This window comes from Choloepus didactylus, chromosome 11 (assembly GCF_015220235.1).
Source record: "Choloepus didactylus isolate mChoDid1 chromosome 11, mChoDid1.pri, whole genome shotgun sequence".
Taxonomy (NCBI): domain Eukaryota; kingdom Metazoa; phylum Chordata; class Mammalia; order Pilosa; family Megalonychidae; genus Choloepus; species Choloepus didactylus.
The window spans coordinates 15,136,054-15,163,029 of record NC_051317.1 but is presented as its reverse complement, the minus strand read 5'-3'; the positions used below and the strand labels follow the sequence as shown (position 1 = coordinate 15,163,029).

General features: G+C 37.5%; 1 pseudogene; it reads right to left on the bottom strand.

Moving 5' to 3' along the window:
- Positions 1–17,312: 17,312 nt before the first annotated feature.
- On the bottom strand, positions 17,313–17,917 carry LOC119506546 (annotated as a pseudogene).
- Positions 17,918–26,976: the final 9,059 nt, after the last annotated feature.

Sequence of the window (26,976 nt, the reverse complement as noted above, 5' to 3'; positions counted from 1 at the left end):
TCCTTTCAGCAGGCTGGGAACGCCCCTACATGGCCTGGCCACCCAGAACTTCCCTTGAGGGATGGTGTGCACTTGTGATGTAGCACAACCTTCCCTCAGCAGAGGCCCTAGAAGAGCAGGGCTTGGAAGAGGGACCCACTTGGAAATCCCAGGGACCATATGCCAATACCAAAGACTTGTAAGTCAGTGGCAGAGACAATTTGTGGAGAGACTGATATGAAGGTTTAGACTCTTGCAACAGCCTTAAATCTCCAGGGACACCTGGGAGGTTTGACTGTTAAAGCTACCCTCCCTCCCTAACCACTCAGACACATGCCCCACATTCAGGGCGGACAGCACCAACAACACACCCAAACTTGGTGCACCAATTGTACCCTACAAGAATCAGACCCCCACACACCACAAAGACAAAGTTAGGGAGAATTGACTTGAGGGGAATAGGTGACTCGCGGATGCCATCTGCTGGTTAGTTAGAGAAAGTGTACTCCACCATGCTGTAGATCTGACAAATTAGAGATTCATCTTTGAATAATACTACATATCCTAAAAGAACCCTATCAAGTAAAGCAAATTCCAAGAGGCCAAAAACAAAAGAAAATTTTAAAGCATATGATAAAACCAGATAATATGGATAATCCAAAGCTAAACACCCAAATCAAAAGATCAGAAGAGATACAGTACTTGGAACAATTAATCAAAGAACTAAAGACAAACAATGAGAGCATGGAACAGGATATAAAGGACATGAAGAAGACCCTAGAACAGCATAAAGAAGAAACTGCAAGAGTAAATAAAAAAACAGATGATCTTATGGAAATAAAAGAAACTGTTCACCAAATTAAAAAGATGCTAGATACTCATAGTACAAGACTAGTGGAAGCTGAACAACAAATCAGTGACCTCGAGGACCATAGAACAGAAAATGAAAGAACAAAAGAGAGAATGGGGTAAAAAAAATGGACCTCAGGGATATGATAGATAAAACATCCAAATATAAGACTCATTGGTGTCCCAGAAGGGGAAGAGAAGGGTAAAAGTCTAGAAAGTGTATTCAAAGAAATTGTTGGGGAAAACTTCCCAAACCTTCTACGCAATATAAATACACAAAGCATAAATGCCCATGGAACTCCAAATAGAATAAATCCAAATAAACCCACTCCAAGACATATTCTGATCAGACTGTCAAATCCTGAAGAGAAGGAGCAAGTTCCGAAAGCAGCAAGAGAAAAGCAAGTCACCACATACAAAGGTAACAACATAAGACTAAGTAGTGACTACTCAGCGGCCACCATGAAGGCAAGAAGGCAGTGGCACGACATATTTAAAATTCTGAGAGAGAAAAATTTCCAAACAAGAATTTGAGGGAGCTTAAATTTTTCACAAACAAATGCTGAGAGATTTTGCTAATAAAAGACCTGCCCTACTTCAGATACTACAGGGTGCCCTACTGACAGAGAAACAAAGAAAGGAGAGAGAAATATGTAGAAAGGTTCAGTACTAAAGAGATTCAATTTTGGTTCATTAAAGAACTTTAAGAGAGAGAGGGAAAAAATATATCTGACAAACATAAACCAAGACATAGGATGGCTGATTTAAGAAATGCCTTTACAGTAATAACATTGAATGTAAATGGATTAAACTCCCCAATTAAAAGATATAGATTGGCAGAATGGATCAAAAATTATGAACCGTCAATATGTTGCATACAAGAGACTCATCTTAGACACAGGGACACAAAGAAACTGAAAGTGAAAGGATGGAAAAAAATATTTCATGCAAGCTACAGCCAAAAGAAAGCAGGAATAGCAATGTTAATCTCAGATAAAATAGACTTTAAATGCCACTACATACTAATAAAAGGGGCAATTCAACAAGAAGAAATAACAATCATAAATGTCTATGCACCCAATCATGATGCCACAAAATACATGAGACAAACACTGTCAAAACTAGAGGATGCAATGGATGTTTCCACAATAATTGTGGGAGATTTCAACACATCACTCTCTCCTACAGAGAGAGCAACCAGACAGAAGACCAGTAAGGAAATTGAAAACCTAAACAATCTGATAAATGAATTTGATTTAACAGACATATATAGAACATCACATCCCAAATCACCAGGATACACATTCTTCTCTAGTGATCATGGAACTTTCTCCAGAATAGACCATATGCTGGGACATAAAACAAGCCTCAATAAATTAAAAAAATTGAAATTATTCAAAGCACATTCTCTGACCACAATGGAATACAATTACAAGTCAATAGCCATCAGAGACTTAGAGAATTCACAGACGCCTGGAGGTTAAACAACACACTCCTAAAATAAAGGGTTTATAATGTAGAGTGTTGGGAGCTAGCAATGGAGGGCAATTGATGGGGGGGTGGGACGATAACCCGATAAGAACAGATAGGCTATCGTGGGTAAGTTTGGCATTCTAGGAATGCCCAGGAATGACTGCGGCTTGTTGGTTTCTAGTGAGTGTGGTGGGAGCAGGTTCACAAAAATGTTGCTATGTTAGGTTGTTTTCTTGGGGTGGAGTGGGAACATGTTAGAAGTAAATTAGTTATTTTGGGTTGGTTGTCTTTTTCTTACTCCCTTGATATGGTTTGTTTGAAATGTTTTTTTATTGGGTATCGTTCTTTAAAAAATTTTTTTTATATAGTTAATTTAAAAACAGTTAAGAGTTAATGACAATCAATGCAATATATGATACTGGAGTGGATCTAAGAATGAACGAGAAAAGCTCAAAAGGGGCATAAGGAAAAATTGGAATATAGAATTTAAGCTTTATATTCATATTAATTTTCTTGAATTAACTGCAGTGAAGTTAATGACATAAGTGAATATCCTTGTTCATAGGAAATGTACATGGAAGTGTTTGAGTTCAAGGAGTGTGATATATGCAACCTGCTCTCAAATGTTCAGAAGATGATAAATGGGTAGATAGATAATTGATAGAAAGATAATAGATATAGTTGAATGAAAGAGGAGGGGAGGGAGGGAGAGAGGAAGGAAGGAAGGAAGGAAGGAAGGAAAGAGAAAGAAAGGTACTAGAAAGGTAGAAAAATGTAAAATTGGTAGATACAGATATCTGGGGGTGGGGGGGTGTTGGAGTTCTCTGTATGGGGTTTGTATTGTATTTGCAACTGTCCTATATGTTTGAAATTATTTCAAGATAAAAATTATTTAAAAAAAAACATAAGAGAAAAAAGGAACATTGCTAAAGGTAACTACAAAAGTAAATATAAAATCCTTATTGTACTCTTGGTTTATAGCTACAAATGTGTAAAATGACATTTTAAATCTACGTTATTGAGCATACAATGTATAACTATGTAATCTGAGCCAATAACAATATAAAAGGGGAGGGAGGCAAATATATAGTAGTAGAGAGCTTGTATATTTCTGAAAATAGGTTGGTACTAGCTGAACTATATTGTTATTTGTTTAAAGTGATATATCTGATAATGGTTTAATATCCAGAATATATGAAGAACACCTACAACTCAACAACAAAAAACAACTCAATTTAAATATGGGCCAAAGAGTTGAATAGGCATTTCTCCAAAGAGGAAATTCAAATGGCCAATAAGTATATGAAAACACGCTCAACATTATTGGCCATTAAAGAAATGCAAATCAAAGCTACAGTGAGATACCACTTCACACCCACTAGGATGGCTATTATTTAAAAAAAAAAACTGAAAATAACAAGTGTTGGCAAGGAAACGGAGAAATAAGAACCCTTGTACATTGTCAGTGGGAATGTAAAGTGTGATGCAGCTAAGGTGGAAAAACAGTTTGGCAGTTCCTCAGAAAGTTAAACATAGAAATATCTTATGACCTGGCAATTCCACTCATAGGTATATACCCCAAAGAATTAAAAAGCAGGGACTCAGACAGATATTTGTACACCAATGTTCATCATAGCATTATTCACAATAGCCAAAAGGTGGAAGTAAACCAAGTGTCCATCAGCAGATGAATAGATAAACAAATTGTGGTGTATACATACAATGGAATATTATTCAACCATGAAAAGAAGTGAAATGCTGAAAAAAGCTACAATATGGGTGAATCTTGAAGTCATGATGTTAGGTGAGATAAGCCACAAAAGGGCAAATATTGTATGATTTCTCTTAGAATAAGCAAATCCATAGAAACAGAAATCAGGATGTTAATTACTAGGGTTGGAGGGAGGAATGGTGAGTTATGCAAAATGAGTATGAGTTTTGGTTTGGGATGATGAAAATAGCCTGGGAATTGATAGTGGTAAAAGTTACACAGTATTGTCAATGTACTTGATGTCAAAGATTTTACCACCTAAAATAGTTAAAATGATTTATTTTTATGCATATTTTATCACAATTAAAAGTAAATCAATTAATTATAAAAAGGGAGAATTAACTATGCCCGCCACATGGAATGGTTAAAAGGAGATAATTTGGTGCACAGAAATCAGTGTGTTGGCCCTAAGTGATGTAAGTTGGAAGTGGTGAAGACTAGTTTCAAACCTTGGCCCCTGGCCCCGTGCATTTCTACTTTATCTCTATCCCTGTTCCTGGCAAGGATGCAGATATGATGAATAACCCAGTTACCATATCGCACATAAGGCTCGTGAGTGGGGGAACTGCTTAGATATATGACTTCCAGAAATGACATTGGAAAGATCCCCCCTTCCTCATTTCCTTGAGTGAGAGTCTCTGGAGTAATATTAATATCCTTTAGTAAGAGAAAATGAGAGTGAACACCCACACTTATGTAACTTGAGAAGAGCAGGAGTAAAAAACAATACTTAGTATCTGGTCGGCACTTAATTATTTTCAACATGCGTTCTTCCATATTATCTCCAGATGAAAATTTGAGAATCATTTCCAACTCCTGCCTTACTTTTATCTTCCTAAACCCAGCCAGTTGCCAAGTCTTGTCAGTTCAGTCTCACACTGTCCCTGTCCAGATTCGTCTTCCTTGAGTACATCTCTGTGTGACTCCTGCATTGTTCCTGAAGGCCACATCTTCCTATGGGGACATCAGCTGCTAGTCTCAATCTCATGTCCAACCCTTCTCTTTCCCTCATCTGCTCTTGCAGCCAAACATAAATACCCAGTGTTCCTTGGATACTTTGCAGCCCTCCTTTGTGAGTGTGTAAATTCGTCATGTTGATTGTGCTGCTGTCCTCTTCCCAATTAACTAAAGACACTACAACCATGAAGGGTAGAAATGTGCACTCTGGATTCAAATCCTGGCCCGACCTCTTATAAAGATATGTTATCTTGGGCAAGTTATGTACTCAGCCCTGTGAGTAAAAAGGGGGATGATAATAATACCTAACTCATGGGGCTTTGGGAGGATTAAGAGAGATGATTTAAGTCATCCACTTAGCACAGTGTCTGGTATGCAGCAGGCACTCAGCAACTGTTAACTGCTATTATCTTTGCCTGTTATTTTTACCATTGTCTCTTTAAACAAACCCGTCATTAAATATTGCCTCCTTCAAGAAGGCCTTCTTCTGATTACCCTCTGCCCAGAGAAGTAATCTTCCCTTCTTTTATGGCCCCATGATATTTTTCAGATCTCTTATGAACTCTCCACTCAGTATACTTATTTGTATCCTTGTCTCATTCTCATTTTTTTTTTTCATTTAGAGTATACATTAATTGGTTGTGAAATGTTTTCTTGGTAATCTTTTATCCGCAATAACACTCATCACAGAATAGGTAAGGACCAAATATTTGTGGAATTCAAATAATCTGTAATAATTATAATAGATACCATTGAATGTGATCATCTAAGAGTCTCTTAGCACAGGGCTTGATTCACAGAAAGTGCTCTAAAAATGTTAGCATTATTACCATTTGTGTATATTCACTGTGATATTTAATGCGTTATCTAACTGACTCATAGAAGCTCTACCACGTGCTTCCATTTCACAGTTGAAGGCCTGAGGAACAAAGTAGGTGAAGTAATTTTCCCAAACTCACCTAGCTAGGAGTGGCAAAGCCAGGATAAATACCTGGGTCTCCCTATGCTCAAAGACCTTGACCTGAAGCAGTGAGTGGAGAACACCAGATTTGATGCCCAACCAGCAGATGGGAAAACCAAGGAACTGGGAATCAATACTAGGTTGACTGGCCCTTCTGCGTTATGCTTAGAAAAGCTGAGAGTCCATAGGTGAAAGAAATTTTAAGCTCAACTTGTGTCAAAGTGCAGTTATAATCAGTTAGATTTTATCAAACTACTGATCAAAGTGCTAAAAATGGTTGAATTTTTAAAAAGCACATGTAACTTTTAAAAAAATTTTTTATCTGCTTGACTGGTCAAGTCAGTAAAAACAGTAAAATCAGTTTATTCAGTGAAAAAATACTCACACCCTCACAGTTGTTGTTGGACCAAGTTGGCCAGCCAACCCAGACAGTTAAAATAGTCAGCCAGGTGTGGCTAGAGCCTCAGAGAAAAAAGCTGAAAGAAGCCATCGGCAAAATGTTTTAAGGGCTATGGAGAAGATTTTAGAGTACACGCTGAGGCAGCTGGCCAAGCAAGCATAGAGAAATGGGTAAGAAATTTGCCTAAGGAGCCTAGGGACCTTGTGTAATAGTCAGGACTGAGACCTTCCCCTCTAACTTCTACAATTCGAGGTTGTTGAAATCTGTTGGAGCAGACTGGATGTCTTTGACTAAGACTTCACGTGGTGTAGGGGAGGTCTTGAGACTCCCCAGATAAATAACTACCAGGATTGAAGGACATGGATCTGGAACCTTTAATAGCCATTGTACTGGTAAAGGCAATGATCGTTCTGAGTTCTAAAGACCCTGGAATACGTGCTGATTCAGATCTTCTGGGTGCACATTGAACCCTGGGGAAGCAGCTTTTTCAGTGAATTAATGCACACAGAGACACACACAAACTATTACTTGGGATCCCAGGACAGTTCTTCCATGGAACAAACTGAGTATAGCATTGAGGACAAACTGAATCTTAAGTATGAATTTGCACTGGCAAAGAAAGCAGAACCCAGAGCCCCGTGGGATGTAGTTCATGCTGGAAATACCAGGTCTTTGTATCAGTAGGGAAGTTCTGCAGCCACAGGAGGGCACATTGGAGTTCTGGCCCCAATGGGCAAGAAAGATCAAGGATGGTTTGTCTTGGAAACCCAGATCTGGAGAAAGGGATAGTAAGGAAAGGGAGGGGCTGGGTTCCTCCTAATCCAAGCATGCAGTTCCTTGAATATTATACTTGAGGTGACTAATGGGGGAGTATCATTCACAACTAAGTTTGTAAGACCAGACATCCCAGTTTCTGGTGACTTTTTAAACTCCATCAGACAAGATAGATAGATAGATAGATAGATAGATATAGATTGATCTAAGATGAGGGTAGAATAAAGGCCTGTTTAGGAAGAAGAAAATCATTAGAAAGATACACATTAAGGTTGTTTTAAAACCTGTATTTAATGAGAGAAATGAGGAAAATAAATTTGGTCAATTAGAAAATAATGAAGACCTTGCAAAAATAACTATTGACAAAAGGCTGGTGAGGGAATTCTCGAGTAATCTGAACATAATGTACACTGTATGAATCAGCAGGTCAGGATGGTGTGCCTCCTAGGAGATTAAAGGAGTTGGTACTATGCCTATTTGATTTCCATCAGTTATTGCTTCATTTAGCAAGATCTGAGATGAACCCAGAAGCTAGACAAATTAGGGTTCCAAACTTAAAAACCCTGGAGAGGGTCACTTAATGGTAATTATTCAGTCCAAGTATGGCTGGTACATATCAGGGGGCTGAGCCTGAAGGAAGAATGTGCTAAAATAAAAACACAAAAGGGAATGTCAAAGGGCAGGCCGTGGGCTACTAAGGTAAGTTTCTGGTGTATTAAGCAGTTTTTATGATTTAAATCACTGGAAAATAGCATAAATAATGGCAGATAAATATTTCCTTCTTTATGTTGCTGTTTTCTTATCAGAGTGAAGGATGAAGACATCTTTTCTGTGTTTGTGTGTATCAGTCAGGAAATAAAATGATACAGAGCTGAACTCCTATAAGACTGAATTCCATAAAGATTCACTTTCAAAGCAAAATGTTTCTGCATGTGTTTGGTGAGAGGTGGGACACTGAAGTAGCCTAGATGGTCACCTTCTGACAGATAACAGAATATAGGTGATGAAGTGTAGAGTTGGTGAGGTCCTACAAGTGTTGATACAGGACTCAGTTTGATTTTGAGCCTATAGAAACTCAGACAGATGTTAACCAGACCATTGGGAAATGATACTGTAGAATATTAGAGCTGAAGGAGTCTTAGGAATCATCTGGTACTGCCCATTCTTCTAACAATTTACTGGGCCCAGAGGCATTAACTCCTTTCCTAAAGTCACTCAGTACACTGATGTCAAAATGTGAACTAAAGCTATTTAGGGGAAAGTGGACTTTCTATCCCATACAGCCTTTCTATATGAGGTCAGTTTGCAGTACCTTTTGCTAACTACCAGGTTAAATAAGTAACTCCAGAGTTAGGAAATAGTAAGAGGAAATTTCATTGGAAGAAAAGATAAAAGATTTGTTATTTGGGTAAAAAAGAATTCAAATAGCCAGTCTTCACTAAGCGAACACCCCTATCTAGGGGGTAGTTTAGTTCTGTGTCAAATCATCTGGCAAGGGGTTGAGGTCTCACTTGCAACTGTATGAAAGGGAACATCACAAAAGAGGAAGGGTGAATCTGTCAGACTGTATTTGAATCCCATACTTAAATTTTAGACACACTTCTAGGTTATAAAAAAAATTCTAGACATTGGAGTGATTCCAGAGAAAAACAGCACATAATTAAGGGAATGGAGTAGTGAGACTGATTTATAGAAGGAATTAAAGCAATACATTTTTTTATGGCTCTGCCACAAATAAGGACATGTCTTTGACATATATCAAGGACTTTAATTGGAATAATGAGTTAGTCTTGGGAGAGAAGATTTAGGCATGATATCAGCGAACAGGGTAACATGATGGGATTGGGGAATTACCTGTTGAAATGATGAAATTGTCATCTTCCAAGCGAAAGTGAGACAAAAACAGAACGATTAGGAAGATGGTACTTAACAGTAATGTTATATTGAGAGATTAATATTTAGCTTTTGACAAAACTATGAGCCAGTGGAATCATGCTTCCCGTGTTTCTTCAAGAAACTTGGAGAAACTTGAACTTAAGATGCATCATCAATTTAATAGCAGCTATTATGAGGACGGGATAAAAAGAAACGCTGCATTAAATGTACAAGCTGATGACAAGCTACATCCCATTTTCAAAAATGTTAAAATGTGAAAAAATATGTTCATTTTAGAATTGAAGAACTATAGTAATTAGTTAAGATATATATATATATATATATATATATATATATATATATATAATCTTGATACCATAAATTTTCTGTGCGTTCAATTTCTATTAATGGCTAATTCTGTAGCTTGCTGATGATTGTGGATGTTCCAGTCAGTTTGTTCGTTATGTCCTTATTCCCTTTTTAGAGAATTTGTTCCCACTATGATGACTGGGCGGCTGAGCAATTCTTCTGGCCATTCTGATTGGACCAGGAATAAACCTATGGCCCAATCTAGGCCAATAAGTTGCCATAAATTAAAAAAAAAAATTGAACTAAGAGAGAAAGAGGCAGAGTCAGTCAGACAAGAGACCATGTAAAGTTGGGACCAGAGTTGGGCCATGGCATGCCAACACCACAAACAAACCTAAATTGGTAGGGAGTGGTAAAGCCATCAGTAAATGGAAAAGGTTGGAGTAGATAAGAGAAATGGAGAGATATCCTGTGAGCATCATAGAAAATAGATGAGTAAAGAGAAATGCACTCTATTTACTTACAGCCCCTTCTCCTAAAAGGCTAACACGTGACACCATGAGAGGCAGAGGGAGGAGCCTCCATAACTTATTTCCCAATTTCGGTTCTTAAGTGCTCTAGTGGAACTTGGTTTCCAGTTTTTGGATGACCTAGATATCCATATCCCTTCAGTAAAGGCACATTTTACCTAAGTCAGTTTGAATGGATATCTGTTTCTGGCAACCTAAAGAACTTTGACCATGTGTGCCACCTAGCGTGCCTTTGATCCCCTTTTTCTTCTTCTGTCCATCTCTTTAATGTCTTCCAGTTATAATACATTAGAAAAAACTTTTCAGATCAAACTCAATGCTGGCACAGGCTGGATTGTGACATGAGTTGTGTTTATTAATATATAGACTGACATAATTTCTGATGTCTAAATAACCAGCTGCAAGACAGTTGTTTTAGCTATCAGTATAGATATAATACAGTGTGGATGTACTCTGTCAGGGTTGAGCCTTGTTCCCAAGCTGGGTGCTAACTCAGCCTGAGTTTTCTGAGTCTTCTTGCTTTTCACAGATCTCACAGCAGCCCATCCTTACGAATTGAAGCTCCTTAGACCACAGTGTCCCCCTCTTCTACCCCCACCCCCTTGCATTCTTCATTCCAGGGCATTGGAACCAGCATTCGCATTCTTAGAATTTATAAGTCCTTTCTCCCCAAAGGCCCACGTGGTAGTCATTTTGATAACAGACCATTCTGATTTAAAGAAAACCTCATTTTCTGTTCTGAATTGCAGTGCCTTCTTCTGCAGTAGTTGCCTAAGCAAACGTATGGGCTGTTTGCTAGGCTTTCAGCCCTCATGCATTTTTAATGATTTACAAGGAAAAGATTTTTTCCCTCCTCCCTCCTCTTTTTTATAATAAATTTAATGACTTAATACACATCAAGTGGAATTGTTGGTTTGTGGTGACGGTTTTATAATTCCAAGTTCAAGGATTTTTTTTCTATTTAATTATGCACAATAACTCTCATGGAATATAATGCAATAACAAAAACATGCACCGATGTTGGCATAAGTCTGTTGTTTATTAGTATTGGTTCTGTGCTTTATGTTTGAAATAAAATATTTGGAACTAATGTTGGCCATGCTTCCTCCAAACTAGATTAAAAAAAAACTTCTTTTTTGAAAATACCATGCTCCAATCTTTGGCGATAAAAGCCAGCAGCTCTTGAGATAGCAAATTAAATTTTATTTGTAGAAAGCACTGTGCTGTGTTTTGTTGCTTGCTCAGAGTTATTTTTTAATACTAATAATTTAATAAAATAGAAGACTGATAACATTGACCTGTGTTCTCCAAGGCACCAGAGGATTTTCCGAGGCTAAAAGGCACAGCTTGCTGAAAGGTTGTTTGTTTTATATCCTAATCTATTACTTATTTCTCTTGCTTTCTTGCCAGACCTGGCCTTAGCTATTGGAAGCATTTTTGAATTTTTGAAAACAGAAGGTGGTTGAATTGTCAGGATCTGTGAACTATGCTTTTAAAACTCTGATAGGTAAGGACTGCTTTTCTAAAGATCCAACACATTTGAGATTTCTATTGGTGAATATAAAATTCTCCCCATCTTATAACTTTTTTTGAAAAAAAATTAGAATTTCTTAGTAGAAAGGAAGTGGATGTCCAGTCGCATCAAATTAATTCAGCAAGGAGACTTGTTCAACATTTCCGCACGCGGTGGGCATAGGTTTCAGTTTCAGTGGATAGATGATTATCCAAATTCCCTAGAAAAGCTGGGCTCAGGATTCTAGATCTGGATAGGGTTTCAGAGACCTTGGGTACTTTGCAGGGGTGGAGCAGAGCTGGTCTGAGGTCTTCAGAGTGTGGAGAAAGTTAGAGATAAAAGACAAAAGCCAAGCAGCTATTCTTAAAGAAGCATCAGTCAGATGGAGCTGGGAAGGAAGTTAGAACCAGGTGCACAATGATCCGATAGAAACTGGAAGCTCCCGAAGAGAACACGGATGGAGGACAGAGATGGAGCCTGGAGAGATTGCCTGATGTTCTGAAGAGACCTAGGGGACTCCGTAGGGAGTGCCTGCATCCTTATTGTGGGAGCCAGTATTTTGCAGTGTTTAAAGTCATGAACTCTGGAGCAACATAGACATGGGTTCAAGCCACCACTCTCTCACTCAGCAGTGATAATGAGCAAGTCATGTTATTCTCTAATACTCTGCTGCTTTATGTGTGAAATAAGGCAAGTAAAATAAGCCACTTCAGAAATGCTGTTGTAAAATGTAAACAAGATAATGCTATTAGTTATTATTAGTGCTAAGCCAACAAAAAATAACTACTGTTAAATTCTTTTAATTTAAAAATCCTACTTTTAATTATATACATATACATATTTGTATCAACAGAAACAGATTTTTGTGCTTTTTTATATATATAGCATGCATCATTGGGCATCTTATTTTTTATTTTTATATAATTCTTTATTTTTAAACTTTTTTCTTTTTCATAAACTCTTTTTCTAAATTGAGGTATAATAATAATACAGTAAAATGCAGAGCACTTAGATGTACAGTTGGACCAGTTTCAATAAATGTTTTCATTGGTGTAACTAAATCCTTATCAAGATATAGAACATCTCCATCACCCAGAAAACTGCCTGTGCTTCACCCCAGTTATATCCTGCCACCACCCACCAACCCAGAAGCAAACAGTCTTCTGAATTATCACAATAGATCAGCTTTTTTTTTTGTCTAGAACTTTATATAAATGAATCAATATCTGTTTTTTCATATCTGAATTATTTTTCATGGAAAAATTTTAGGGCTATTCATCCATGTTTCTATGTGTTCATGTTGCTACAGTTCATTTATTCCTTTAAATTGCTGAGTAGTACTCCATTCCATCACTTTTTTTCCCCATTCTCCTGTCAATGGACAGTTGGGTTGTCATCATTTTGGGGCTGTTATGAGTAAAGTTGCTATGGACATTCTTATGCAAGTCTTTTTAAAGCATATGTTCTCATTTTTCTTGGTTCTATACCTAAGAATGAATTGCTGGTTCATAGGTTGGTATAAGTTTAACCTTGTGAGACACTGCCAGACTGATGTCCAACATGGTTACACCATTTTACATTCCCATTGGCAATGTAAAAGTATTCTAATTGTTTATATCCTTACCATCATTTGATGCTGTCAGTCTTTTAAATTTTACCATTATAGTGGGAATGTAATGGTTTTTGCCTTATGGTTGCATTGTCCTTTTCCAAATTAACTCTTCTGTCCTTATGAAATAGCTCCCTTTTTCTCTGGTAATACTCTTTGTCCTGAAATCTACTTTATCTGATGTCAATATAGCCCACTCCAGGTTTCCTACAAACAGTGTTTTATGGAATATCTTTTTCATCCTTTTACTTTTAACCTACACAAGTCTTTACATTTAAAGTGTTTTGTTGTTGTTATTGTTTTGCAGACAGCCTATATTAGGGTCTTGCTATTTTGGTCCAGTCTAACAATATCTGCCTTTTAATTGGAGTGTTTAGTTAGTTACATTTCACATAATAACCATTGTGACTGAGTTTAAATATAGGACTCTATTACTGTTACCTAATTGTCCCATGTCTCCTTTGATCCATTGTCTCTTTTCTGCCTTCTTTGAGACTAAATGAGAAATTTTTAGATAGTCTGTTTCATCTTTTCTATTGAATTTTAGCATACCTCTTTGTTTTATTTTTATTAGTTTTTAGTGGTTGTGCAATATACATCTTTAACTTATCACAGTCTATCTTAAATTAATCTTATATCTCTTCACACAGAATGTAAGAACCTTTAAATGGTATGCTTCTATTTATCTCCTCCCATCTTTTGATATATTGCTGTCTACATTTTACTTCTTTATGTGTTATAAAATTCCATAACTCATTAAAATATGATTTTTGGCTTTAATGAATCAATTAACATCTAAAGAAATTAAGAAGCAAGAAAAATGTATTTTATTTTTTATCTATATTTAACATTTTGAGCATTGTTCATTTCTTTGGGTTGATCCAAGATTCCATATGGTATCATTTTCTTCAAAGTGAAGAACTTTCTTTTCTGCATTTCTTGTTTTGTAGGTTATGAATGCTTTGTTTTTATTTGTCTAGAAATTTCCAGATTTTTTGCTTTCATTTTTTAAAGAAATTTTCAGTTGATATAGAATTCTAGGTAGAGAAGTTTTTTCTCCTTTCAGCACTTTAAATATGTTGTGCCATGATTTTCCATCATTTCTGATAAGGTCAGTTCTCCTTGTTGTTCCCCTGTATATAATATGTCATTTTGCTCTGCCTGATTTTAAGATTTTATTTTTGGCTTTCAGCCATTTGATTATAATGTACTTGGACATAGTGTTCTTTATGTTTATCCTGCATGATATTTGTTAATTTCTTGAACCCATGGTTTAATATTTTTCATTAAATTTGCTAAATATTTCACCATTATCTATTCAAATAGTCTTTTTTTCTTCTGCCACAATTTTTCTTTCCTCTTCTTCTGGGACTCCAATTACATGTTAGCCTCCTTGATATTTACTCACAAATTACTGATTGTCTCTTCTATTTTTAAAGCTTCACTGCAGCTGTGATCAAACTGAATGGTTTCTATTGCCCTGTCTTTAAGTTCACTGACTTTATGTTCTGCAAGGGCCTCATTTGTTCTTAAGCTCACATAATGACTATTTCATTTTATATATTATATTTTTAGTTTTAGAATTTAGTTCTCTTTTTATACTTTTTGATCTTTACTGAGAGCCCCTATTTGTTCTCTCATTATGTTCATGTTTTCCTTGAAATCCATGAATATATTTATGAAAACTGTTTTAAAATACTTGTCTACTAATTTTAAGATTTCCATTACTTCTGAGTTTGTTTCTATTGACTGATTTTTATTTTAGTTATGGTTCCCATTTTCCTACTTTATTGTGTGTCTTGTAATTTTTAAATTGTGCATCGTCATTATTTTGTTGAGTGATTGGAATTGGGTATCTTTCTTTAAGAAAGATGCGTTTTTTTTTTTTCTTGAAGTCAGTTAATTTATTTGTGTATAATTTTGATCATTTCAAGGTGTTCTAAAGGCTTTGTTGGGGTGATTTTAGAGTAATCCTTTCCCTGGAGTTAGAGTGGCTCTTCCCCTAAATTTGTGGCTCTTTTGGTGCCTCAAGGATTGTCTGGGATGTTCAGTAAGTTCTGTCCTCTCTGGTTACCAGGAATCTCTATTTAGAGTACAGCCCTTCAGTTTTTGTTCTCTGCCAGGCCTTGTGGAATCTCCTATGCAGGTGCAGCTTAGTATTCAGCCCAGTACTCAAGGGGATCCCTATGTGGATTTCTGGAACTGTTTCTTGGCTTGACTTCCTCTTCTCTGGGAAGCTTCCCCACAAATTCCCTTTACCTCAGCAGCTCCAATCTCTCAACACTGCCTCCTCATCTTGGAGAGAGACCTCAGTACTCTGGATTCCTCCAACCTGTACAACCTAGGCAGAAAGCCGTGGTGATTGCAAGGTTCAATTTGTGTGTTTTCCTTCTCTTTTGAGAGCACAGTCCTGCCCTGCCTCTTTTTATGTTTGTTTGTTTCAAAGCCTCAATTTTATTTTGTATGCTTCATCTATTTAGAAACCTAACATATGCCTTCATACTGTTAAGCCAAATTTTTATAAATTGAGGCAGCATGTCAATTCAAATGATTTTAGAGTGAAAATAGAATTAAAGAACAAATCACAGAAATTGGACTAAAACTTCACACAAATATTTGTGTAATTGTAAAACTTATTTGCATAGTTAACATTGTATAATATGCTATCAAATATATGCCCCAAACTAAGTTTCCCAGGAATCATTAACAGGCTACGCAACTTAAATAATGGTTTGAAGTTCTGTAGTAAATCAAATCAAGGATAAGGTCCAAATTATCATTGTGCTATTAAGTGCTTTACATATTTTAAAGTACACCAGTACTTCAGAGAATGCTACTAGACTCTCAGCTATATGTGAGCAATGCAGAAAAAGGCTGAAAATAGGCCCAATTCAGGAACAAGGTTTATGTAAGGATTTGTATTATTGATCTAAATATGATAGCAATTGAATACCAGAAAAGATGTTATTTTTTAAAAGGTTCATACCTTTGGATACCATTACTCCTTTGCCCTTACCTCCCTGACTTCTGCACTGAATTTTCCATGACATGGATTACATGGATTATTTCAATGGAAGTTCATTCTTTTCTCCTTAAATTAAGGAAGACAATAGTGTCCTTTTCACCCCAAATCCACAGGGGACTATCATTAGTGACAGCTGTGAAAAGAGAGCTTAAATGGGTTTAAAATTCAGTCCTGTAAAAATAAAACTTCATTGTATATTAACAATTTTTTTCTTAGGTCATTGGATTTGTGACAGTTATCACTGAGCTCCTCTAGCACACAGGAAAGTGGGCAGAAGGGAGAAAAATAGCAAAAAGGGATAAAAAAGTTTTTGCTCCCAATATTGTAAGGTGCATTTAAGTGAAATATCTGGTGCCAGTTTTATTTCCAACATATTCAGTTTTATGCAAGTAAAACATTTTGAAATAACTATTGGCTTATAATCTGCAAGTTGAGTTATTTCTGTTATAAGCTACCCTTGAAGCTAATTCCAGGTAGAGAAATTGTCATCCTCCCTCAATTTTTCTCTCTTGGTTCTTTGGCTATCTCCAAAAATTCAGTGGAAATATTTAGCAACTTAATTTGAAATAGTTAACCTATGCCTCCATTTGCCTGAAAAGTTACTGTCATTTTCATGAAACTTTCCTATTTTGTATTGCTGTTTCTGGCCTACCATAGGAGCATGATGAAGTTCACTTAAATAGAGAATTTTAATTAATAGATAGCCCAAGATGATAAAATGGTAAGCGGACTAATAAAATTTGGTGCAGCTGAATTTAGAGTTGTCATTAGCTGGCTATAGCAGAGGAGTACAAAGAAGAAGTTACCATCTGTACTTTGGATATAGGCATGGGGTTTTAGTCCATGCTAACAGAAGTGTACATAAATCACCTTCATTACATTTCAGACTTGATTTTAACAACTCTTGAAAGCCTACATATTTTAACTTCCTTTAGAATCTTTAACTAGAGTAGAATTATAAAGTTATTGACCTTTTAAGCTAATCCATGAAACTGTACAAAAGGTTGATCTATTTTGATTTCTTTTATATAAACCTAAGTATCTTCAATAATTTTTCTTTTTAGCCACCCGAAAAACTATTCAAAATGGAGTTTAAGCATTTTATTGTGTGTATTCTTTTAATGGGAACTTTGACTTTTAAAACAACAAATGTGCTTCTTGCTTTCCCTTCTTTTGAAGTGACTGAGGTAACAAAACTGTGTATGACCTTATTTTTCATCCCTGTACTAGAAAAGGTAACCAGAATCTCAGATAGGTAAAAGTAGCAAGACTCACAGCAAACTGCAATCAACTTCGCAGTTGAAGGCTATTATGCTCCAGATTATCGCCAATGAAGCAAAAAAGAATTTCAAGTACCAGTTTAAAAATTCTAATTAATATTGTCCAAAGAGTGAATTCCTCTTCTGGAGATGCATCTTCTGGAGCATAAGAATATTTCTGACTTGTATACATACCATCTGAAGAAAAAGCAGTCCCACCAAAAGGATACTGCTCAGTTGTTCTTCCAAAATATATTTTCATTTCAGATTCACTCTCATGGTGAGATGGACGTCCATAGATACCTATTCCCACAGGGCATTGGAACTGTGCTGATATAAAAACAATATCCTGGCCACAAGTAATAGGTTGTAATTCACATTCATCAAAACTGGGATGGAGCGTGCTCTCAGATACATACAGGTATGCATCAACCTTTAAGTTCTGCATCTTAAGAATTAGCTTTCCTCCATGATTTACTCTCAATAGCTATAATTCCCAGCTCCTATCTGACCCTGAGCAATGTGCAGAAGGATGCATTCTTCTGAAACTTCATTGTCTTCAAAGCAATTCATTAAAGATTTAGCTTGAGATACTAGAAGTATCAGAAGAGCTCTCTTCCGGGGAGCTGCCATAATTGGTGAGTGCTTAGCTAAATAACTTCATCATCTGTAAATATTCACTACCTTTCACAGGGTGCAGTGTCACACCAAGACCATCTGAATCTAGAGCCACAGGGGCCGCTGGCAGAGAAGCCAGAAGTCCTGCCCTGCCCCTTTTCCAATGGCAGAAAAGAGTTATTTCATGTATCTCATCTTTAAAAAAAAAAAAATGTTGATAGCAGGACTAGTCTTATTCTAGTTTCTCCATCACAGCCAGCAGTGAAAGTTCTTCTTTCTTGAAGCTTCTTTGAATAAGCTGCCATCCTATCACACCACTCTTGGCAAAGTCATCAGTGACCTCCACTTTGCTAAAATCAAAGTTTATTTACCAGTCCTGAATTTATTTGCATAAACAGCAGCTTTTGGCACAGTCAACTAATCTTTCCTCCTCGAAACACTTTCTTCTGTTGAATTCTAGGACAACAGCCTTGCCTGGTTGTCTGCCTCCCTTTCTGACTACTCTTATTAATCTCTTTTTTCTGACTTCTTATGGTCTCTCTGACCTCTAAATTTTGGGAGTACTCTAGGGTTCAGACCTTGAACCTCTTCTTTTTCTGTATACATGCCCTCCCTCTCTTACCTCATCCTCTCAGTGTTTTAAAGGCTCCCAAATTTATATCTCCATTTTGATAACTCTCCCTTGAACTCCAGACTTGTTTATCTAATTGCCCACTTGACATTTCCTCTTGGAAGTCTCATAGGCATCTCAAACTTAAGGTGTAAAATCTGAACTCCTGATATCCCCCATCCATCCCTTCATCTCCACACCACCCAAACCAGGCCCTCCCACAACCTTCCTTATTTCGACCAGAAGCGCTAGTTGAGCTAGCAATTCTTTCTTTTGCTCAGGCCAGAGACCTTGGCTTCTTTCCTTGGCTCCTTTCTTTCAATTCTTGTCAATTCTACCTTCAAAATATTCCTATCAGTCAGCCAATTCTTATCACCCCTGCTGCCACCCCCAGGGCCAACCTGAATCACTGTGCTAGCCTCCTAACTGTGTCCTACTTCCACCTTATCATCCCAAGTCTCTTCTCAGTAGAGGAGACAATGTGATCCTTTTAAATCACCTCAGCTCAAGTCAGTCCCCTGCTCAACACTCTCCAAATGTTTTCTTCCATCTCATTTAAAATGAAAGCCAAAGTCTTTTTCCTACTTTCTGTAGGTTCCTCACACTTTTTCATATGCCCTAAAATCAAATATCACCTTTTTAGAGAGAGCTTTCCTGACCACAATCTACATAAATATCACAGTTCTCCCATAACTCTTTTTACCCTGCTTTATTTTTGTCTTTATGAAGTTTTCTATTATCAGAAGTAATATATTTACTGTTTATTATCTATCTAGCTCCCTTCAGTAAAAGCTCTGTATTGGCACTAGAACATGCCTAGAAAATAGCCAAGTATTTGGGTGGCTATTTGTTGAATGAATACTTTTTGTTATCCTCAGTATTTTTTCCAATCTGTTTGTGTGTGCATGTATGTGTTTAACTGATGAATCTCACCTCTTTATTTATAGGCTTTTGGAGGATAGTGACCTGACTTAAATATTTTTTTATTTCAAACACAGTGTCGGCTACCCCCCAGATTGCTTTTGCATATGTAATTTTTTTAAAAATACAAAAGACCCCGAATTCAATTCCGAAAAAATCCAGTCATGTGAATGGCATCTTTGGGGTATCAACTGGGGACTGGAAGGAACACAGAGCTCTTTTAATTCTGTCTAACAAAGCCACAGACTGATGTGAAGGAATGTTTGTGCAGTGTCTTCGATGTGGAATCAGCTAGCCAAACACAGAAGTCTTAAAGACCCCAAATAATCATAAAACCTTCATAATCATAAAACTCTTCAGAGTTATTCCCTCAACAGTGAATGCTGCCTTTTTAAGCCAACTCTTATTTCAGAGAAGGAAATGTAATATCTCCAGCCTTGAGGAAACCCCTATACTTATGGCTCATTTACTTCATCTTTGTGGTTCTGCAAAGGAACAATGGAGCTGAAGCCACCCCAGGCTACTGGCTGTGAGTTCTAGTCTTCAGCAATAGGCACGGAATGCTCCAAGAAACTGACCATTTGGGCAGCATTTGTTTCCTGGGAAACTGTCCAGCTATCCCCAAGCCCCTGGAAATTGATTCCCAAGGGACGATCCTCTGATTTATGGTCCATAAATCTCTGGTCTGAGAAGTAAATGATGTGCTCACCGTGTGGAAGCTCTGAAGGGAACGTCTGCTCTCTGAGCACCGGCGGACATAGGCGCGCTCTTCTGTAACTTGTTTACAATTGACATTTCCAGTCCTAACCCAGAGCTGGATGCACAGGGGACACTCCATAAATAAATACTACATGAAGGGGAGGATGAAATAGGGTAGGAGGAGAAATGAAGGGAGCATACTAAAAAGCTAGAGTTCATTCTTATTGGATGTTGGCTGCCTGGTGGGGACAGAGGGACAATTCAGTTGGCTGTTTGTCCCAGTTTCATGGCATAAAGCAGGATAATAACTTTCACTTCACTATGAATTCACACAATCATAAGGTTTTACTTAGCATTTATGTTCTCTCCTAGACTGTAAACACCATGAGGGTAGAAGCTATATTTCTATTAGACTATTGATGCCATTGTTGGGACATGCATAAAGTATCTGACATCTGAACCCACCCTGGGCAGGAAACTAACTGCAACTGGTCTAAAGAGACTTTATGTTTATATTCCTCACAGGTTCTAGATTGATGCTTGGCATGAGGTAGGTGTTTAATAAGTATTTCCTGAATGAACAGCTGGTGGAAAACATATGAAAAAGCCTGAGAGTAATGGTATCTTCCTCATGTTCTTGGGATTCATTAGAAAAATGACTTTGCTGAATGTGAAAGGGAAACACCAAGTCTTTTCCTGTATTCAGTTGACCTTCTCTTACCAATATGATGAGTGATTCTCACATTAGCATGCAAGGCACCTGCCACACAATAAGGGGGATTTGCCAAAATCCTCAAACTTCCCTTGAAAACATTTCTGTGCAGGTCACATCTTGATCTATTTTGCCATTCGTAAAATAAAACCCTATTGCAGAAAAAAAAGCTTATTTAATGCTATAAGGAAAAATCCTACCTTTACCAGCTAATAAATGTCAGATTATCCCTTTCAACCGCATGGGAAAAAGAGGAATCATCAAGTAAGATCATAGCCTCCTGTGATTTTTGAATCAAAATGGAAATTAAGAGAGGAAGGTTTAATAATCCCTAACATTTGTTCTTTGGGACATCTGCTATTTTGTGAGAGTGGGGCTGGCATACATTGGGGGTGGGTGGAACTGATGAGGCTCCTTTGCATCACCCTGGCCTTCCAGTGATCATTTATGCAGTCTTTTATGCTCCAGGGTTGTGCAAATACAATGTCTCCCTGATGGTCTCATAGCATGAGATAAGGCAAGGCTCGAAGTAGAGTGTGACAGCACTATTCTAAGCCCTGTTTTAAGAGGTGAGCTAGGGCATCTTTTAGGATAACCAAGTGCCCTGTGTGGCCTGGCTGCCTCTAGTTTCATTTGCCCCATGTTTTTTGACAGCACCTTTAACTCACTGCAGATAGATCAAAATGCCTTTTCAAATCTTGCAGAGAAAGCGCATTCAAAATTCCCTTTGCTGCTTATACCAGGGTATAGTGTTCAGCACCCACAGACATTTTGAGAAGCATTTTGATAGTATCTATACGGTGGCTACCCTGTCTGAAAACCATTGGATGCATTTGATACATTTAAAATATTTGGTAAATTCTGGACATGTATTATGCATATGGATACATAATAAATGGGTTATTGATCTGATAATGCCATTTATGATAAACTAATAGTATTTGTGTTTCCAGAATTTTAGCCACCTTGTGTTACAATTTCAATGTACATACTCTATAACTCCCCAATTCCACGTTTCATCTTCTACCCATATGTGCTCAAAGAGGCATAAATAAGGATGTTCATTGCACTGGCAAAAACATGAAAAAGATCCTAAATATTCATTAATACAGATCTAGTTAAATAAATAGCATGCATAGCAGAATAAGAACAACCTTCTCACACGTAACAACTATAAATTGTGAACAAAATATAAACAACCTGAGAGCTGTAACAGTTGGCAGATTTTGGAAAGGAGTCAAAACTTAAATAAAGGGACTGGCATGCCTAAATTTCTGATTTCCATGGTTTTGCTTGAGAGCAGTCTTCAGGTGCAGTGCAGTGTGGGATGGCTAAGGCTGTAAAAAATCTCACCATCTTTCTGGTATAAGGGCCCAGCAGCAGAACCTGGGCAACCGCTGGTGTTAATCTGGAGGGCCATTTGTAACAACTCACCATAGGTTTCTGACCTGGTTTAATGACATGTATAAAGACAAAGTTATTGATTTTAATCTTGGACAATGTGATGAAGGCATTGGGCCCTTTCCCTTGGAAAAAAATATGAACATAAGCAAAGACATACAAAATCTACATGTTATTACATAAGTTTTACAGACTCTTAAAGGCCATTTATGATTCCCAGATTAAGAAAACCAAGGCTTTGCTATAGAAATGATCCATTCAATGTTACAGACCAATATAAGGCTGGTAGACCAAGTAATATGACAGATTCAAAAAAAAGCAGAATAAAAAATATCTTCAGAGTGGGGATGCCCTGATAATTCCATCTGTAGTAAATTGAAAACTTTTCATCTAGGTTCAAATAATTAATTGCAAATATACAGATTGACAAAGACTTGACTCAAGTAGCCTCATAAATAGAGAAAAAAAGTTATAGGATTTTGTCACTCATAAGCTCCATCATGCACCACAAATAATATTATGTACCTGCCAAAAAACCCAAATATGATGTTCAATTGTGTTAATGGAAGTTTAAGTTTCTAGAATTGCATTATGCAATATGGTAGTCCCTGGCCACATGTGGCTATTTAAATTCAACTTAATTTAAATGAAATAACATTAAAAATCCAGATCCCTAGTTGCATTTGTCATATTTCAAGTACTCAATAGTCATCTGTGATTAGGTAGCTACTGTATTGGAAAGCCTAGAGAAGGAACATTTCCATCATCACAGAAAGTTCTATTCTACCATGCTGTTTTAGAACAAGGGAGGTAAGAGTCAAGCTCTGCTCTGCATTGGTGAGGACACTCCTGGCATAATGAATATACGCTGTTTGCTCCTCAAAAATCAATTCCTCCCATTTCCTGGAAACAGAATGCCAAACATCCTAAGGAAAAATACTCCTCTTCCATTTTGAGCCAAGTGATTTGGGTGGGACTGGTATCTCCCTTGGCTTCATGGTTGGGCCCTTTTTATCTTTACACACTCATTCTGGGAAGTGTGGTGTAAGGATGGAAGACAGAGAATTATGGCAGGTCCTTTTGTTAGCATAAGGGGAGAGCCAGACCTGCTGGGCAGCTGCCATTACATCCAAAGTCTGAAAGCAACACTGTCGATTACTGAACAGAGAAACAGAAGGGAACTGAATACTTGGTGATGTTGTTTGAAACTCCTGGTTCAAGCTTCATCTAAAACCCACACTGCTTCTTTTTGACTATATGGATCCATGACATCCATTCAGTTTTTTTTTTTTTTTTAAATCTTCATTTTATTGAGATATATTCACATACCACGCAGTCATACAAAACAAATCGTACTTTCGATTGTTCACAGTACCATTACATAGTTGTACATTCATCACCTAAATCAATCCCTGACACCTTCATTAGCACACACACAAAAATAACAAGAATAATAATTAGAGTGAAAAAGAGCAATTGAGACATCCATTCAGTTTTAAGTCACTGGGGTTGGGTTTTCCATCACTTGGAACATAAAGAATCCTAAATGATACCTTTGACAAAATGAGTTCAGTTGTGAGAGTTCCTATTTGGACAATGATGCAGGATAATGTTACGTTTTCGGAGGAGACAGACCAGGAGGTTGAAAGAACTTGAAGGAAATATCCCTTTTCTCTTCCCATGACCAAATTAGATCTTTGTTCCCAGGCCAGCTCAAGTGGCTGCTGTGACCATTTGACATTTCATAAATTCCACTGGGAAGAAGGATTACAAAAGCTTCCGGTCTTCATTAAGTGTGGTAGAGGGAACTAGACCATTTGACAAAGCCACCGAATCCATGGATCTCCCTGTATCATCAGGACAAAATATATGAGAGCAAATCATGTAAAATTACTTTCCTTTTAAATATAAGTGACATTCATACCACTGCAAGGCTGCATTTTAATAACCACAGTACTCCAAAATGTGTCACTTTAGTTGGATGATATTATAAAAGAAAATCAATGGATATTATTTTTGTGTCACTTCCTGGCCCAGTACACTTTTATAAAATTCTACAGATTGAGTTAATATTTTAAAACTGTATATATAATGAAATAAGAAGGTAGCTCTCCTGGAAGACTGATAGAAATGTCCAATAAAGGGCTGCAAAGAATTGTTTCCAGAGGCTTGAGGGAGCAGGTAGAAAGACTTTCCCTGTACTCTCAAAATTGTTTGTAGGCTCCTGTTTTGTGGCTGAATGGGCTGAGCAACCTGTTCCTTGTGCCCCACCGCTGAAATGAGAAGGTACATATTTTTCAGAGGTTACAAATGCTAATGCAGATGTGCACAACTTTGTCTGCACAATGGAATCACCTAGGGGCTTAAAAATGTGGATGCTGGTTGACTCCCGGGGATGAGCCTGGACCTGGCATCGTGGGACTGAGAAAATCTTCTCGACCAAAAGAGGGAAGCAAAATGAAACAAAAGAAAGTTTCAGTGGCTGAGAGATTCCAAATGGAGTCAAGAGGTCACTCTGGAGGGCAATCTTATGTGCTATATAGACATCCCTCTTTAGTTTTTAGAGTACTGGAATAGCTAGAAGGAAATACCTGAAAACAGTCAAACTGCAGCCCAGTAGCCTGAATTCTTGAAGACGACTGTGTAACTATGCAGCTTACATGGTCTGACTGTGTAAATGTGAAAATCTGGTGGCTCACACTCCCTTTACCCAGTGTATGGACAGATGAGTAGAAAAATGGGGACAAAACCTAAACGAAAAATAGTGTGGGATAGGAGGGATGGAATGTTTTAGGTATTCTTTTTTTTAACTTTTATTTTTACTTCTTTCGGAATAAGGAAAGTGTTCAGAAATTGATTCTGGTGATGAATGCACAACTATATGATGGTACTGTGAATAATTGATTTATACTGTGGATGATTGTAGGGTGTGTGAATATATCTCAATAAAACTGTTTAAAAAACACATGGATGCAAAGGTCCCACCCCAAGAGACTTTTGTATAGCAGGTCTGGGGTACAGCCTAGTTTGGGGATAGTAAAGCCAACCCAGGTGTTTCTACTGTGTAGCCTGATGCCCCAGAGTCCAGGAAGATGATGTTAGTGAGTGGAGGTAGCCTGGGTGGGGGCCGTGATCATAGGTTCTGTCTAGAGTGAGCAGCTGCCCCCACTTGGTCCTGGTTAATTATCACCTTGAGGATATACAGGTCACTAGTGGCCAGATCTGCATTAAAAGAAGCCATGTATCTGGATGTTTTGAGGAAAACTGATTTTCAATTTATAGCAACTCACTGAAATTAAAAAGAAAAGAAAAAAAACAAATAAAATGTGTCTGAGAGCTGCAGGCCTGTTGTTTGTAGGTCATGGGGTGACCGGACACCTTGGTTTGCCCAGGACTATCCCCATTTTAGTACCCAAAGCCCTGCATCTCAAGAAACCACTCAGCCCCAAGCAAACTGGTCTGAAAAAATAGAACAACGTACATTTAATTAATTCCCTTCAATGGTCATGGACTGGTGACAGGCAAAGAGATGTGTCGAAGGGGTTTTATTTCCATATGATATTCCTTGGCAGTCACTTCAACCCAAGCCATTTCAAATGAACACGCATTAAGTAAAAACAGCCAACTTGCTATGCAAACTAAGCCTTAAGACCTATCTCTTAATGTTCCCCCTTATTAGGTTTATGCTTCTAGGTCTCTCCTATACAAAGGCAGCTACACAAGGCAAAATTCTGGGAAGAAGGCCCCATGGTCATACTTGTGGTTTCTCATTCTTCTTTATTATAAAGGATGGCATAGGAACGTCAAGGCAAGAAATGGGGCCAGTTCCAGAATGTCCTTGGATGTTGTTTAAGGTCTTTTATTGGTCTGATTTCTATCAGTCTATGTGGTCCTAACTTTTTTTTTTTTTCCTCCATCTCTCATGGGTGCGTGCTCTGCCTGGAGGTCTTTCCTTAGTGGGAAATAGATTTATTAATATGGGTGGAAGTCTTTAGGGCTGTTCTAGGTGGAAGCATTTAATTGTAGTGCACCAACCTTCTTTTTGACCTTCCTTGGCATTTGAGAAAGCATTTTTCAAGGCAATGTCTTCATCAGCCTGGGTCCAAGAATGACTTATCCATGTTGGATACGTATCACATACAAGAAAAAACCTTTGATTGTATTAAGTCAACTGAGATAAGGGGTTATTTGTTACGGCAGCCAAATCTAGTCTATCTTAATTGATAAGGCTGAGAAATCACATATATGGCCATATGATCTGGTTCAGATCTGAAGCAATATGGAATGTGTACAAAACTTTATGAAAAAGCATTCCTAGGGTTTAAAATTATTTATGTTGCCCTTTGCTGCCAAAGTTCAGGTAGTGAAATAAGCCTCAACACTAACTACTTCTTGTCCTTCTGGACCAGTGCTGTCCGATAGAATGTTCTGCAATGATAAAAGTGTTCTCTGTCTGCACCACAAGGTCCTTCTCAAGTAGGCTCAGCCTCCCTGTCCTGCCTAAAACCCAGCCTCCCTTCTCAATATACAAGGACCCAGCCCCACTGGCCTCCTCAAACATGCGGCATCCATACTACCAGGCGTTTGCACCTTCTGTTCCTCATGCTTGGACTGCCTTTCTCTTTTTCTGTTTGGAAGTATCTTACTCGTTCTATTTTTTGTAAAACACCATAAAAGTTTACTATTTTTGGTCTGATATCTTGGAAACTATAATAGAGTATAAAAAATAGA